The following is a 12,999-nucleotide window of genomic DNA, read 5'->3' on the forward strand; positions in this document are numbered from 1 at the left end:
TGCAATCAATCAAGATCAGCTAGGTTCTGCCCCCTAGCCAAGAATCAATGTAATTGAAAGCCACAATTTCTAATGTCATACTGAAAGAGCAAGAGAGTGCTTGAAATAAGAGCTTTTAATTCAATTTCTCCCTTTCTCTCTCTCTTCATCATCATATTACATATTATTTGAACTCAAATGACCAAGTTCCAGCTTAAATTGAGAAACTGATGCAATCCAAGCTCTTTCAAACTGAAGATAATACTGAAATATTAGGGGCTCGTTGGTTCATTTCTTTTTCTTGTTCATGGCTTCTATATTCTTCACCCCCAACTCCAGAAACCCTAGAATGATGTCATATTTAGGGGCACTGTGTGCCAATAAAAACTGCCAAGAAAGTAGAAAGTATCAGCATTACATCCACGAACTCTTTAAAGTATTTTTCCTCCAATGTGACCAATTAGCTCATCTGTAGAATGAGGTCTTCATTCTTTTCTTTTTAGTCACTCCTTTGTATGTATTTCCTCTACGTTGTACAAAATGCAATTAATCTATCACGTTCTTTGTTAATTATTCTATATGCTACTATAAACTTATTTTCTTGCTGTAGCTTTTTAGATGCCAAAAGGGTATCACCCATGCACGAAAAGGAGATGACAACAAACTTTCAGTTTGCAGTGAAGGTATTTTAAATAAAACTCAAAAAGGGGTGACACCCTACCAAAATAACAACAACAGCAACAACAACAACAGCTCCAGGAGTGGCCTAACACATTTGTCTGAGAAGTAGAGCAAACTGTAAAATTGGAGTGGGGTGAGAATGCAAAAGAAGACCTTACTAAAGGGCACGGTTGAGTCTGGAACTCTCTATATGAGAAGTTTACTCTGCCACATGTTTTTCCAGGTGCCACATGTCTTTTCACTAAATTAAAAAAAACCCCTCAAAGTCATTTACTTTTTCTCATGGGGAAAGTGCTCCAATTCCTTGATCGTATTAATGCTGTTCTGTATTGGAGAGATGTTTGGAATTTGAGGCCGCAATTTAACCCGGAGATTAAGGGCCAATGGCTGTTTCTTTTCCTCCCATCCCTTTGTGTCACCAGCCCAGATTATAGTGTCTCCTGTGAATCCTGCTGACCAAAGAACAAACTATCTTTGTTTGGGTTATTTATGGCATGTTTTGGCATTTCATTCTGGCATCCATCTTGGGAACGTTGGCTCATTTTATCTGCAGATGGATTTTAACCCAAATCAGAACAGGGTCAGTTTGTTGGCACATGGAAGTCTACTCAGTGTGACCATCAGATGCATTCTTAGTAGCTGTTTTCCTTAGAGGAAGTCTTGGACAGGACTGAGTGCAGGAAAGGAGGGGAGGGTTACCACCTCTCCATTGATAGGAGTTAAAAGGAGCCAGGAAGGATATGGGAATGCGAGCTGCTTGGGATCTGCTCAGACCTTCTGCCCCACAAATGTTCTGTGGGAGCTGAAGAGATGTTATATCTTACCAATGCTGGCATGAGTGCACCTTTGGGCTTGTGTACATTTGTAGTGGGGGCATGGGAGTCAGCTGAGGCTGACCTAACTCTGAATTGGAAGAGATAGAAGGAAACACAAGTAGATGACATGCTGAATTTGCAACGAGGGCATTGAATCTGTTATTTTGAAAAAGATTTTTCTTCTTTAAGAGAAAGAGCATGCAAATGTGAATTTTGAAGGCTGATTTCCTTCACGGTTTTTATAATAGGTCAGAGGGGAAAAAAGGAGGTGGGAGAGAAGCCCACCAGTCTTGAGGGAGGAAAAATAATACAGAGGGGAAAATAGTTAACTTCGAAGCCTGTTATCCCATGCATAGAGTCTGTTCCTTGTATATTTACTTTGCAATGGTTGTGAATTTTAAAGACCTAATTCTACTCAAAGAGTTGGGGTTTACAGCCAAAAAGCGTCTAGAGATGAGATTGAAAGCAACATCTAAACTCCTATCTTTTGTGGTATTAAAGGAGGGAGGGAAAGAAGGAACAGTACTACCTGCTTAGTGTCTTTGCACAATGATTGCAGGTGTATAATGCAGGATTTAGGGAATTTGCAAGATGGCCTTATTCTTACTTTGTCTACATTTTTTTTCCCAGTTCCCAGAGTAATCCCTGAAAGGGACAGGGTAGGTTAGAGATATATTTTCCTCTTTGAGTGCATGACAGTCTGTTCTGAATTATCCTGAACTGCTTCAAGATTAGACATTAGACATTTGTCTGGAGCGCGCCCTTAGCAACTCCCTTTTCAGGAAATGGCTATAGCTCAGGGATTAAGCTACCCTGAATGGGGGTTCTGGGAATCGATCCCAACTCTCTCTCCAGGTTGGAAAAGGTAGATGCACGTTCATCTTTAATGTCATATCCTGATGAGGGATGCTGATGTTCCTCCCTGTCATTTCACCAAAGCTATTTCATCTCTTGGACAACCCTGGAGCACAGAATCCACACACACAAGGTTCAGAGTTCATATTGACTTATGACTATTATCTCTAGTCCAGAATGAAGCACAGTTGAGAAAGTTCTTGTTGCTAACAAGAGATCTCTGGCTGCAGGAGTTACTTTACCCATCTAGCTAATTATAGATTAATCTCTCTTTTTTTCCTTGTACTTCTGCATTTCTCTGGTGGAAGTCACCAAAGTGACTTTGGGGTTCTTTAGAAGCTGGGTTTCTGTGAGTTTGAATGAGTATCTTCTCCCATCTCATGCTCCCTGTCCTCCAATTTCTGCCCTATCTCTTTCTGAAATAAATTTTCCAAATCTGGAAACAAGCAGTGATTTGCAAGTACAGAGTGAACTGTGTCATGAATGTTATGTTTTATGATCATTACCCTGACAAATCACAATTACACCCTATGGTTATGCTGATAATTACCAGGCTGGATTCATGGGGTGGGGGGAATGTGGACCTTATTTTTTTTTTAAGTGACCTTAAATTATCCTTTAAATGAAACTTCCTCAAATGCAGTATGACTTTTTTCTTTTCCTCTGCTTGCATGCGAAACAGGACATTTGAGAGGGAAATATTCCATCATCTCCAGTCTTTTATAGGAGGAAAATATCACCTTCAAAAATCTTTTTTCCATAGCAGCTTCTTTTTAATGCCTGGTTATTAAATTTTTATGGCTTCCATATCAAAGGTATTAGTTTTTCTTGCCTCTAGTTATTAACCCATATTGCATCATCAAGACCAGCCACAAATTGTTTATGGCTTTCTTAGAAAACAGTGAGGGGTGGTCTCTGGAAACTGCAGGAGTTACCAGTTGGCTTCCAGGTACAGTTCAAAACATTTGCTATGTCTATAATGGCCTTTATGGCTTGGGTCCTCTTTCCCTGCACCATTGTTGTCTCTCAGCAAATTCTTACTGACCCATCTGCAAAGGAATCGGCTGATTCCAGCTTCATATTAGGCCCAGGGCTCAGCAGCACGGAAACAACTCTTTCTGTGGCTGCCCAACCCTAGGGGATTCACTCCTGCCTGAGGTCAAGATGGTTCCCTCCCTGATAGGAAGGAGATAAAAGTCATCCTCTTCTGCTGGGCCTTTGGACAATAGCCTTGGTAACTGGTAGCTGTGGAATCAGGTGACTTTGCTTTAGTTTAAAATACTCATAGCTATTTTATGAAGTTTTTTGATAAGTTGTTATTGTTGTGCGTCTACCACTGCGGATGACTGGGGTGGCACAAAAGCATAGTAAAACAAACAAGGATCTGGATTGTCTTGTCAACTCTGCATTGATGGTTTAATGAAGATAACTGAGCCCAGAATTAGGAGTTTATGTGAAATAGAATATATTCCATTGTAATTCCTGAGTTTCTCCATCACTCTATGCTATCTTTCGCCTAACTTCTCTTCAAATCAGAAAAGCCCATGTTGGAAGATATAGTTGCCCCTAAATATATGCACTTCTTTCTGCAAGATTGGATATTTCCTCTCTGCTACCTTGAAAAATTAGGGGAAGGGGCAATAGTGAAAGCTCGTACTGGGCATCTCAGGGGTGAAACAAATAGACTTCCAGGAAGGTTTGGATTGCATTCATGCCAAGTTAGAAATGGGAGAGCAGTGATTTATTTTGTTGGTTGGATTTCTGTGTGTTAACTCCCAGTAGTATGAATGGGGAGTTAAGATTATTTGTCCCAACATGAATGCTCTTAATTTACTATTTGTTCCACATGGGTGCGCAGAAGCGCCCTCCTTGGCATTTCACACTGAGGAAATGTTTGGAAAGGGATTGCTCATTTGGAGGATCAGATTGGAACAAGTGGCCTGTTGCCATCATGATCTGTTAGAATTTGCCAGGTGCCGCTCATTGATTCTTTGTCACAGCCTTTACCTTTGATCCCTGGTCCCTAGGCTGTACAAACCTCTGATTTTTGATTTTCACCAAGAAAAATGCATCTGAAAAGAGAAAGGGAAGCCAGCTCAGCAGAAGCAGTAACATATGGGCCACATTAACCTGTGTAAAACAAGCATTTCAGCTGTCAGGTTTATAACACAAGGAGGAAACCTGGTATAAACAAGTTGTTATAACGGGGAAAAAAGTGTCTGGCTTGGTGTCTTTTCTTTTGATCCTCCGATGCTGAAGTTGTTACAAAGAAGTAACAACTGCAGCAAGGTTGTTTTAGGTGAGGCATATCATTGAATGACTTTTTAGCTATAATTTCAGTGAGCACAGATGTTACAAGTTTCAGTAAGGAAGAGCTTGGAGTTTGTCCTTGTGTTCATTAAAAATGTGTGTGAGCTTTGTGAATAGAGTTACCAAATCTGTGGGGTTTAAATGGTGGGGGAGAGGCTGTGGATGAGCAGTGTTTTAACTCTGTGTTGCAACTATTGGACAATATAGTTGTTTTATATTGGCATTAAAAATGAACAGCTATACATTGCCTATCCAATATGCAATTCCATCACTAGTTTATTGATTCCTTGGTACTGTGGCTGGGAAGGCTTAAAAAGGCAGAAAAGAAGTGTAATCTTGATTTCATCATTGGTAGAAAAAATGGAGATTAAAGTTGGGGCAGGTCTCTGGACAATGAAGGGCTGGGAACTTCACCTCTGGTGTTATAAATAAAACAGTATACATAAATTCCAGTGTATCTCATCAGCTTTACCAACATGTTTAGTTTGTTGTGGTTGTTTGTGAACAAAAAATTTGTATTTTTTAGGTTTGGATTGTGGTGTACAATGTATGTATGTATGTATGTTTGTATGTATGTATGTATCTCAGTTCATATATGTCCAAAGGAAAATACCACAGGGGCTCGACAACCACCCTATCTTTCTCTCTTTTTTGGGAGGGGGAGGAGAGGTTTCTGTGAGGGTTGATATGCTCATTTTGAAAAGCAAAAATGAGAGACAATGTTGTAAAAATAAACTTGTGCATACAGGATTGAGACAGTTCTCTTATAGGGGCCACCAACATAATTGTTATGATATTGTGGATGGAGAAATTGAGGCACTGAGGCTGAGAGGGAGGGGCTTCCAAGACCCCCTCCAATGAATTCCTGGCAGAGAGGAAACCAATATGACAGCTTACATCTGTCAATCTCCTCTCTGTGAAGGGAGAAAGAATTGAAACAAATACTCAAAACAATTACATGGGTATATGGGACTCCAGGAATGTCTGATATGTACATTTTACTGTAGAAAAGCAATGAAGCCATTATGAAAGAATTCCAGTAACTTGGCTGAGCATCAAATATGAATTCTATTTATAATAGTCAATTCAATTTCTTGTAGATATTTCCCTCTATGTGTTGTGCATAAAGGGCTAGAATCTATTCTCTTTTGAGTGACAGAGTTTCCAGCTGTTCCTTGGTGCCACATCTTTGAATACAGGTGACAGGCAGAGCAAATGGAACCAGTGTGATTCTATTTTGGGGGTAGAGTTTTGGATATGGTCCTGTGAGGTCTAGTCTTATTGTAGCTTATTGCCTTGGTTAAGTCATTCTGCTCACTTCAGTGTCCAACATATAAGATGGGAGGGAGAGTTGCTCTCTCAGTTTTTTCTGTTGAAAAAAAAAGCTCACATATTTTTAAAAAATCTGATAATCCACAGTGGCCTTGAACCAAAGGTTTTTCATATTTAAGTGACATAACTTGTTACATATTGATACAAAATGTGTTGAATTACTGATGAGGATAGCGAAATGAGTGTCTTTTAACCATGGTCTGTTATGGTTCTATTGACTTCTATTTCTCCTTGCTTAGAATTCTTTTTAGACTCTTACTTAGAGTCTACTTTAAAGAAACAAATATGGCGCTGATATAGCAGCATGATCCAATGCATGTTTAATCAACTCCCCTAGTCCATGGAGTTGACTTCCGGTTAAACAAGCATGAGATAGCGGCTTTTAGAGCCCTACACTACTGAAGTGCAGAAGTATACCCATATTAATCTGTGGCTATCAGACCTTCAACAAGTCTTGTTACATTTTAGTGACGAACACATTTATTATGGTCATAACTTTATGGCCCATTCCTCAAATGCATTTGAGGAAAAGGATTGTTGTCCATGACACTTCATGCCATAAGAAATAAGTTAATTTTTAAGGAGCAGGTCTCTCTTTGTGCCATTTTATCTATGTGTCTATGAATTAAAGGCTTCTCAACAATAGTTTAACTGTAGAGGCAGGAGTTAAATTAATATCTAGGGATCTCTCTCTCTCTCTCTCTCTCTCTATGTTGTTTGTAAAAGGAATTGCTTGTGAAGATTATACAAGGTGTGTTATGAATTATTAGCTCAGTCAGTGGAGAGCTTCACATTCCCTCACTGTATCTTACGTGCGTGGCTTGGTTTGCCCTTTTAAATGCTACCTGAGGATTCGTGAGCTGCTCTGTTAGCTGCTCCTGCATTTCTGTTGGCTGCAGTTTCTTGAAGCAGCATGCAGGAGGTGCAGCATAGCTGAAGTGGGCTTCAAAAGAGAGCTACTGCGCCCATCAGCTTCCTAAGCATCAATCAGTCTAAGTTCCTAGGAGTTTCTTTTGTCTGACAATTGCTGGAAGTAATGGGGAGAGGCAAAGAGATGGGTCCTTTGTGGCAGATATTTTGAGAAAATAGGCTCCTTCCTGCATCCCCTTTCCCTTTGTTCTCTTGCTTTGAATTCATTTATTTATCTTTTAAAAAAAAAATAAGCATGCAAAAAGTACTGAATCATTGAAGGCAAATGCTTTTGATTGGATCACTAGGTGTAATATGCCTGGGTAACAAATCAATTTTCTTGTGCCTGGCACACTGCTCATCTTTCAATTATGTTGTGCTTGCATGCCATTTAATAGTTGGAATTCAGTATGCCTCCAACCCAAATGCAGAAAGATATTTGAGTAAAAGGAATGTATTCTTCTCTGCAGGATGCCTAGCCAAGGAAGATGGAAATGGCAATTATTATGAATTCCTGTACATTTTGTAGCCTCCTTTAATATGTTGATCCCTCAAAACTGAGGGCCTTGGCGACCAATCACAAGTACCTAATCCTTTTTGACCAGGAGAGCCATTTCTTCCCAGGGCACTCCTGATGCTGTTGGCCAAAAAGAGGTTCAGGTAGTCCTCGCTTAACAACCACAGTTGGGACTGGCAACTCCATCACTAAGTGACGTGGTTGTTAAGTGAGACATGACATGACTGCGACATATGATTTTACTGCTGGCTTCTCCATTAACTCTGAAGCCGGCTGTGAAGCACACAAATGGCAATCCCATGCCTGTGGGATGCTGTGACAGTCATAAGTGTGAGGACTGGTTGTAGAGTTACTTTTTCAATGCCATAGTAACTTCAAACGGTTGCTAAACAGGGCAGTCGTTAAATGAAGACTACCTGTATTGCTGAATACAGAATACTGAAAGGGGGCCAGATGATATATGCATCTGGTTGAGTTTCACTTGTTTCAGTTAGATTCTCACAGTCTAAGTTTGTGGTTTATCTCTTGGATAATGTGTTCAAGTTATCCATTATCCACTGGAGTGGAAAATATTTGTAGCTCAGGGTTGAACTGTTGGTTTCTTGGTGTTCTCTGAACTTGGTGGCTTGTGTATGGTGTAGAGCATTGTGTGAAGCCAGGCTACTTGGGTAGTTCATGGCTCAAGTCAACTGGCAACTTATGCCTTGATCACTGCACAATTGGACTACTGCGATGCATTGTACATGGGGAAGCCTGCAAAGATGACTTAGAAGTTGCACTTGGTCTAGAACACAGTGGTCAAATTGCTGGACAACTCCATCATTGCAAGATAATACCAACTTTAAGGTCACTGCACTGGTTACCAATTGGCTTCTGGAGTTTCATTATCATTCCAACAGCCAGCAAACTCCATTCTCTCATGTACTGATGATGTTTCTTAGGCTGATAGTGAAGCACCTGCAGGAAAACCACCAAGTTCAGAGAACACCAAGAACCCAAAGCTATCTACTATCTAAGCTGATACTGCAACTTCCTCTCACTTTTCCTAAAATTCATTATAGGACACAGTGTTTTATTTAAAGTGTTGCTGAAATTAGGTGTTAGATTATGTGCTCCATCATAACTGGATACATGGGTTCCCATGGCATTCCTCTGAATGTGAAAAATGGACATCTCCCTTTATTGAATTGAACTTTGATGAGTATATCTGTGTTTGGTTATAGAATTTGCATACAGTTATGTACCACAAGTTCAGAGTTCTAGGTCTAACATCTCTGATTATATAGAAAATTAATTTTTCTGATAATATATGAGATACTTTTAATAGTAGCCTTGACTCCTGAGTTTCTCTGATCATGCACTAGTCATGCTTCTGACTACGGACAGAGTTCTTTGTCAATGGGAAATACATTTTTTATGTTGTTACTTTTTTTTAAAAGAAATTACAAATGGAAATAGAGTTCTGGCATTCTCATGTTTTCCTCATTATAATAGAGTAGGAAGGAAAAAATTAGTGTTAACCAATTTCACATTTCATGGACAAATGTTTGGATCAGATCATTGGTGTCAATCAGAGAGCACATTTCACCAACTCTTGTGACAGACTTCCTAGTTCAAAAATAATAGGCTTGTGCCTATTAGAACAAAGTTGCAATTAAAGATATAATGCAATACCAGAAGTTGTGCAGAAAAGGCTGTGACTATGTACGTGCTGAACAACCACAAATGGCAGGGATTGATTTGTCCATTACTACACATATTGCCTGTGAATATACTGCCTGTGAAATAGGTTCAGTTTAGGACAGCATGACACAATCTCATGTATAGCATTCATACCCGTTTCACTGATAGAAAAACTGAATGAGATCTGACAACATGACAAAATGTGGGTAATGTTTGCCATTTGGACTTTCTTTTTTTGAAACACATCCTTAGCTTATGTTTTTGGGTAGTCAGCTCTTGAGTGTGTGAACATGAAATGAGGCCAATAGAGAGAGAGCTCTGTTTGTAGTAATTTTGCTTGCCTTGTTTTTCTTCATTGTAGTGTTAAACATAACAATGCAGTCTCTTTGCAGATGTCAACCTAGCTTCAATATTTACTAAAAGGTTGCATTGAAATGACAGATGTGTTTCAACTGTGCTTCTTGTACGGCATGTCTGTCAGAATACCCTGGGCTCATGGAGACTGATATAATAAAGACACATTTAAAATAATAGTTGCCATTACATGAATGTTCCAAGAACACATCTTCACTCTTAGCATAACTGAACATACAAAATGGATGTTTACATATGTTATTGCTGAATGTCTCTTATGAAAGCACTTCTCCACTTTGTGAAAGAGGTGGGGAAGTGGGGCTGCAAAAAAATTTGACTAAAAGTGATGCAGTCTTGTGCAAAGGGATGCACAATAAATCATTAGTTTTGAATTCCAGCTATGAATCCATATGTGAAATTGACCCACAGGTAGGAATCTTGCATACAGAATGTTTGTACAAACATACACATTTGGGAATATTGTGTAAAGAAATTAAGATACCAGGGTTAATTAAGTTTAATTGACCAAAGGTACATTGTGAAATGGTATGTCCAAAATCCAGATTTTCTTGACCATTATTTTTGTAAAAAAATCACTGAGAAATGGAAAACAGAGCACAGTAATTAGTGAGTACACACAGCAGTGACATGGATTTGGGAAATGATTATTCACTTAGTCTTGACCTAGAACATGAATGTTTCAGTTAACACAAATGAGGTTTCAATTAGAACACTAACCAAGCAGTCTGAAAATTATCCAAACCTACAAGCCATCATTTTTTAAAAGCTATAGTGAAGTGAGATAGAGGGAGGGGGAGGTAATGGAGACTTAAGAAACTGTAGGAGATGGCGAGCCTAGATCAGAAAAAAAATCTAGTCTTTCTCTCTCATGGCACAAAATCTGCACATGAACACTGAATCTGATTGATGCATGATTTAGAAAAGACAAAATGACAATGTAATGGGGGTTGCAAACTTGGTAGATCCTTGCAGGATGAAGCCATCAAAGGTTACCATCCATAAAAGCTGTTCTGCCACCATCTCTCTGGTAAATAACATTTTTGGGTGAATAGTATCGTGTCCTTAAACTCATCTGACTAAGGACTCTGGAAATGGATCCTAAGGTTTATGTATACTTTTAGGGCTGGAAATATTTCTTGTGGCTGTCATGTTGTGACCAAACTGGGTATCTCAAATAGCTGTCTACAACTTAATGCCTTCCATGACCTTGTACGTTCAACTCCCCAAATTCTTAGGTTCAGGAAGAAGTTCTCTGGTTGAGGAAAGCTGATACAAAGAATTTCTGATTTCAGTATGGATTATGGACCTGTCTAGGAGATAACCTAACTTGTGGGGCACTTTTCTGAGTTCCCTACCTTTCAGAGCAAAAGGAAGCCACCTATTTTGTGACAAAAGTTAGCCCTTGGTTTCAGCTTTGTTATTTGGCCAGTGAGAGCTGTAGGGTCCATGAAAATGATGCCACCTGAAAGATAGGGCTGGTTCCTTTTGGTTTTATTAGAGGAGTGTTCTGTTTTTAAATTGGCAGGTGAGGCTATCTGAAAATTTCACACACTTATTTTAAAAAAGCCTTTGTTTTAAAGAAATAAGCAAAGAAGTCATGTTATGGTAAACCAGTGATTTGACACTGATTTTTAGCAGCAGCAGGATCTTGCAGGGAGGTGTAATGGTATATGGGAAAGACCTTGGGAGACTGGGCAAAAAGATGCTGCCTAGGGAACAGACAGACAGCCTAGCCTACACCTGGATAGTGGGTGGGGCAAGAGGCTCAGAAGGGACCTTCCCTAGTTTCTTGGGCTACAAAGGAGATGTGGGGGTGGGGGAGAGGATTGTACTTTCAGACTTGCAAGATTCCATTAATGCAGCTTTACAATAAAGTAGAATTAACTCATCTGGTCCTAGCTTCCTGTCTGGTCTACCTGGTAAGGCTGACAGGAGGCTTCTCCGGAGAAGGCAAAAAGGAAAAGAAAATAAGAAAAAGTGCCTGCAGGTTAGACAGCAATAGAAGAAGGGGCTTTTCTGAGTTCTTAAGGGCACCCTCTTCCCTGAGATTTTTACTGAAGAAAGTTTTAGATGCCTAGTCAAGGCATTTGAAATGTTTCCTGATTGTGAAGACTAATGCTAGAGATTTTACTGCTATGCTCAAATTGTCTGTCTACATTATCCAAGATATTATTTACTGTTTTTAGTGCTAGAGTTTTCAATTTAGTTTGCTCCTTCTGTTACTCTAGCTTGTTGTGACTTTGTTTTACATTCATTTGTTGTGGCACGTCTATATTTTATATCATGTGCCTTTAATTGGAAACTGCCTTGGGCAACAGTTCTAAAAAAGCAGGGTACAAATATTTTAAATGTATTCAGTAAAAAGAACAACCTAAGAAAGCTGATGCCACTGCAGTAGTGAGCCCGCTGAAATGCAGAGCCTCCCAAAAAACCAGTTACACATTCAAATAGCCCCCAGGCTATCATATAGCAGTCCTGACTGGCTGTTCAGCTCCTTGGAGGGTATAGTGCTGATCTAAGAAGAGTCTGTCTTCATTTTTTTCTTCTGGGCAGCTCCTTTTTTGTTAAAAGAAGATTTTACCAAGATATAAAAAAAGACAGAAACATAGAAGAAGAAATAGAAAAGGAAAGAGATTATAAAAGGATAAAAGATAAATGTGAAGAATAACAAAAAAAAGAAAGAAAAAGAAAGATATCTAAAGAAGCGACTTCCGATCTTCTTTGCAGTGGTGACCAACATCGCAATCACCATCTCCACCCTCCCATATTGCATATCGTAGTTCCCTTCTTCCCATAAACAAACCTTTTTAATCAAAAAATCCTGAAATCAGCAATTCATTTTAATCCATTTTCAGCAAAAAGTCCATAAAGGGTTTCCAGTCTTTTATAAAAGTAGTTGTAGTTCCCTTCTTAATCAAGAAGTCAATTTAGCCATTTCTGCAAACTCAGCCATGTTCACAACCCATTTCTCCATTATTGGTGTTTCTGTAGTCTTCCATCCTTGTGCATACAGTAACCTCGCTGCAGTTACCATACATAAAACCAATTGTCTGAGCCTTTTCTAGTTGTGTCCATAAGTCCTAATAAGAAAAGATCTAGTTTCATCTGAATGTTAATTTTTAAAACTCTGCATCACTATATGCATTTGTGTCCAGTACCTTTTCACTTTTTCACAAGTCCACCATGCATGATAAAATGTCTCTTCACATTTTTAGGAATTAGGAACCACAACATGTATTGGGATATCTGTAGAGACAGAGAGAGAGAGAGAGAGGAAAAAAAGATATTAAAAGCAGGGTGGGAGAATTAAGGAGTTGAAAAACTAGCCTGAACTTCCTTTTTCATATGAATAAATATGAACGATTTGGGATGGCTTTTGCTAAAAAAAAAAAAAAAGCCAAAATATTTTCCAATAATCAGTAAAAAGCATACCTCAGTTGACTTGGGAGTTGCAAAGGATAGTTGTACAGGAGGAAAGAAGAAAATAAGTTTACTGTTGTAAAGTGGAGAAGGGAAGGAGTCTTAAAAATTTATTTATTTTGT

At 39.0% G+C, this 12,999-nt stretch overlaps 1 protein-coding gene across 6 annotated transcripts in view; it reads left to right on the forward strand.

Moving 5' to 3' along the window:
- Nucleotides 1-12,999, forward strand: part of NTRK3 (neurotrophic receptor tyrosine kinase 3) — a 345,980-nt gene that overhangs the window by 68,253 nt on the left and 264,728 nt on the right. The gene's annotated exons all lie outside the window — the stretch shown is intronic.

The sequence above is a fragment of the Python bivittatus genome, unplaced genomic scaffold (assembly GCF_059951505.1).
Source record: "Python bivittatus isolate LINGU-HERP-01145 unplaced genomic scaffold, Pbiv_v1 ctg000530_np1212, whole genome shotgun sequence".
In the NCBI taxonomy this organism is placed as follows: Eukaryota; Metazoa; Chordata; class Lepidosauria; order Squamata; family Pythonidae; genus Python; species Python bivittatus.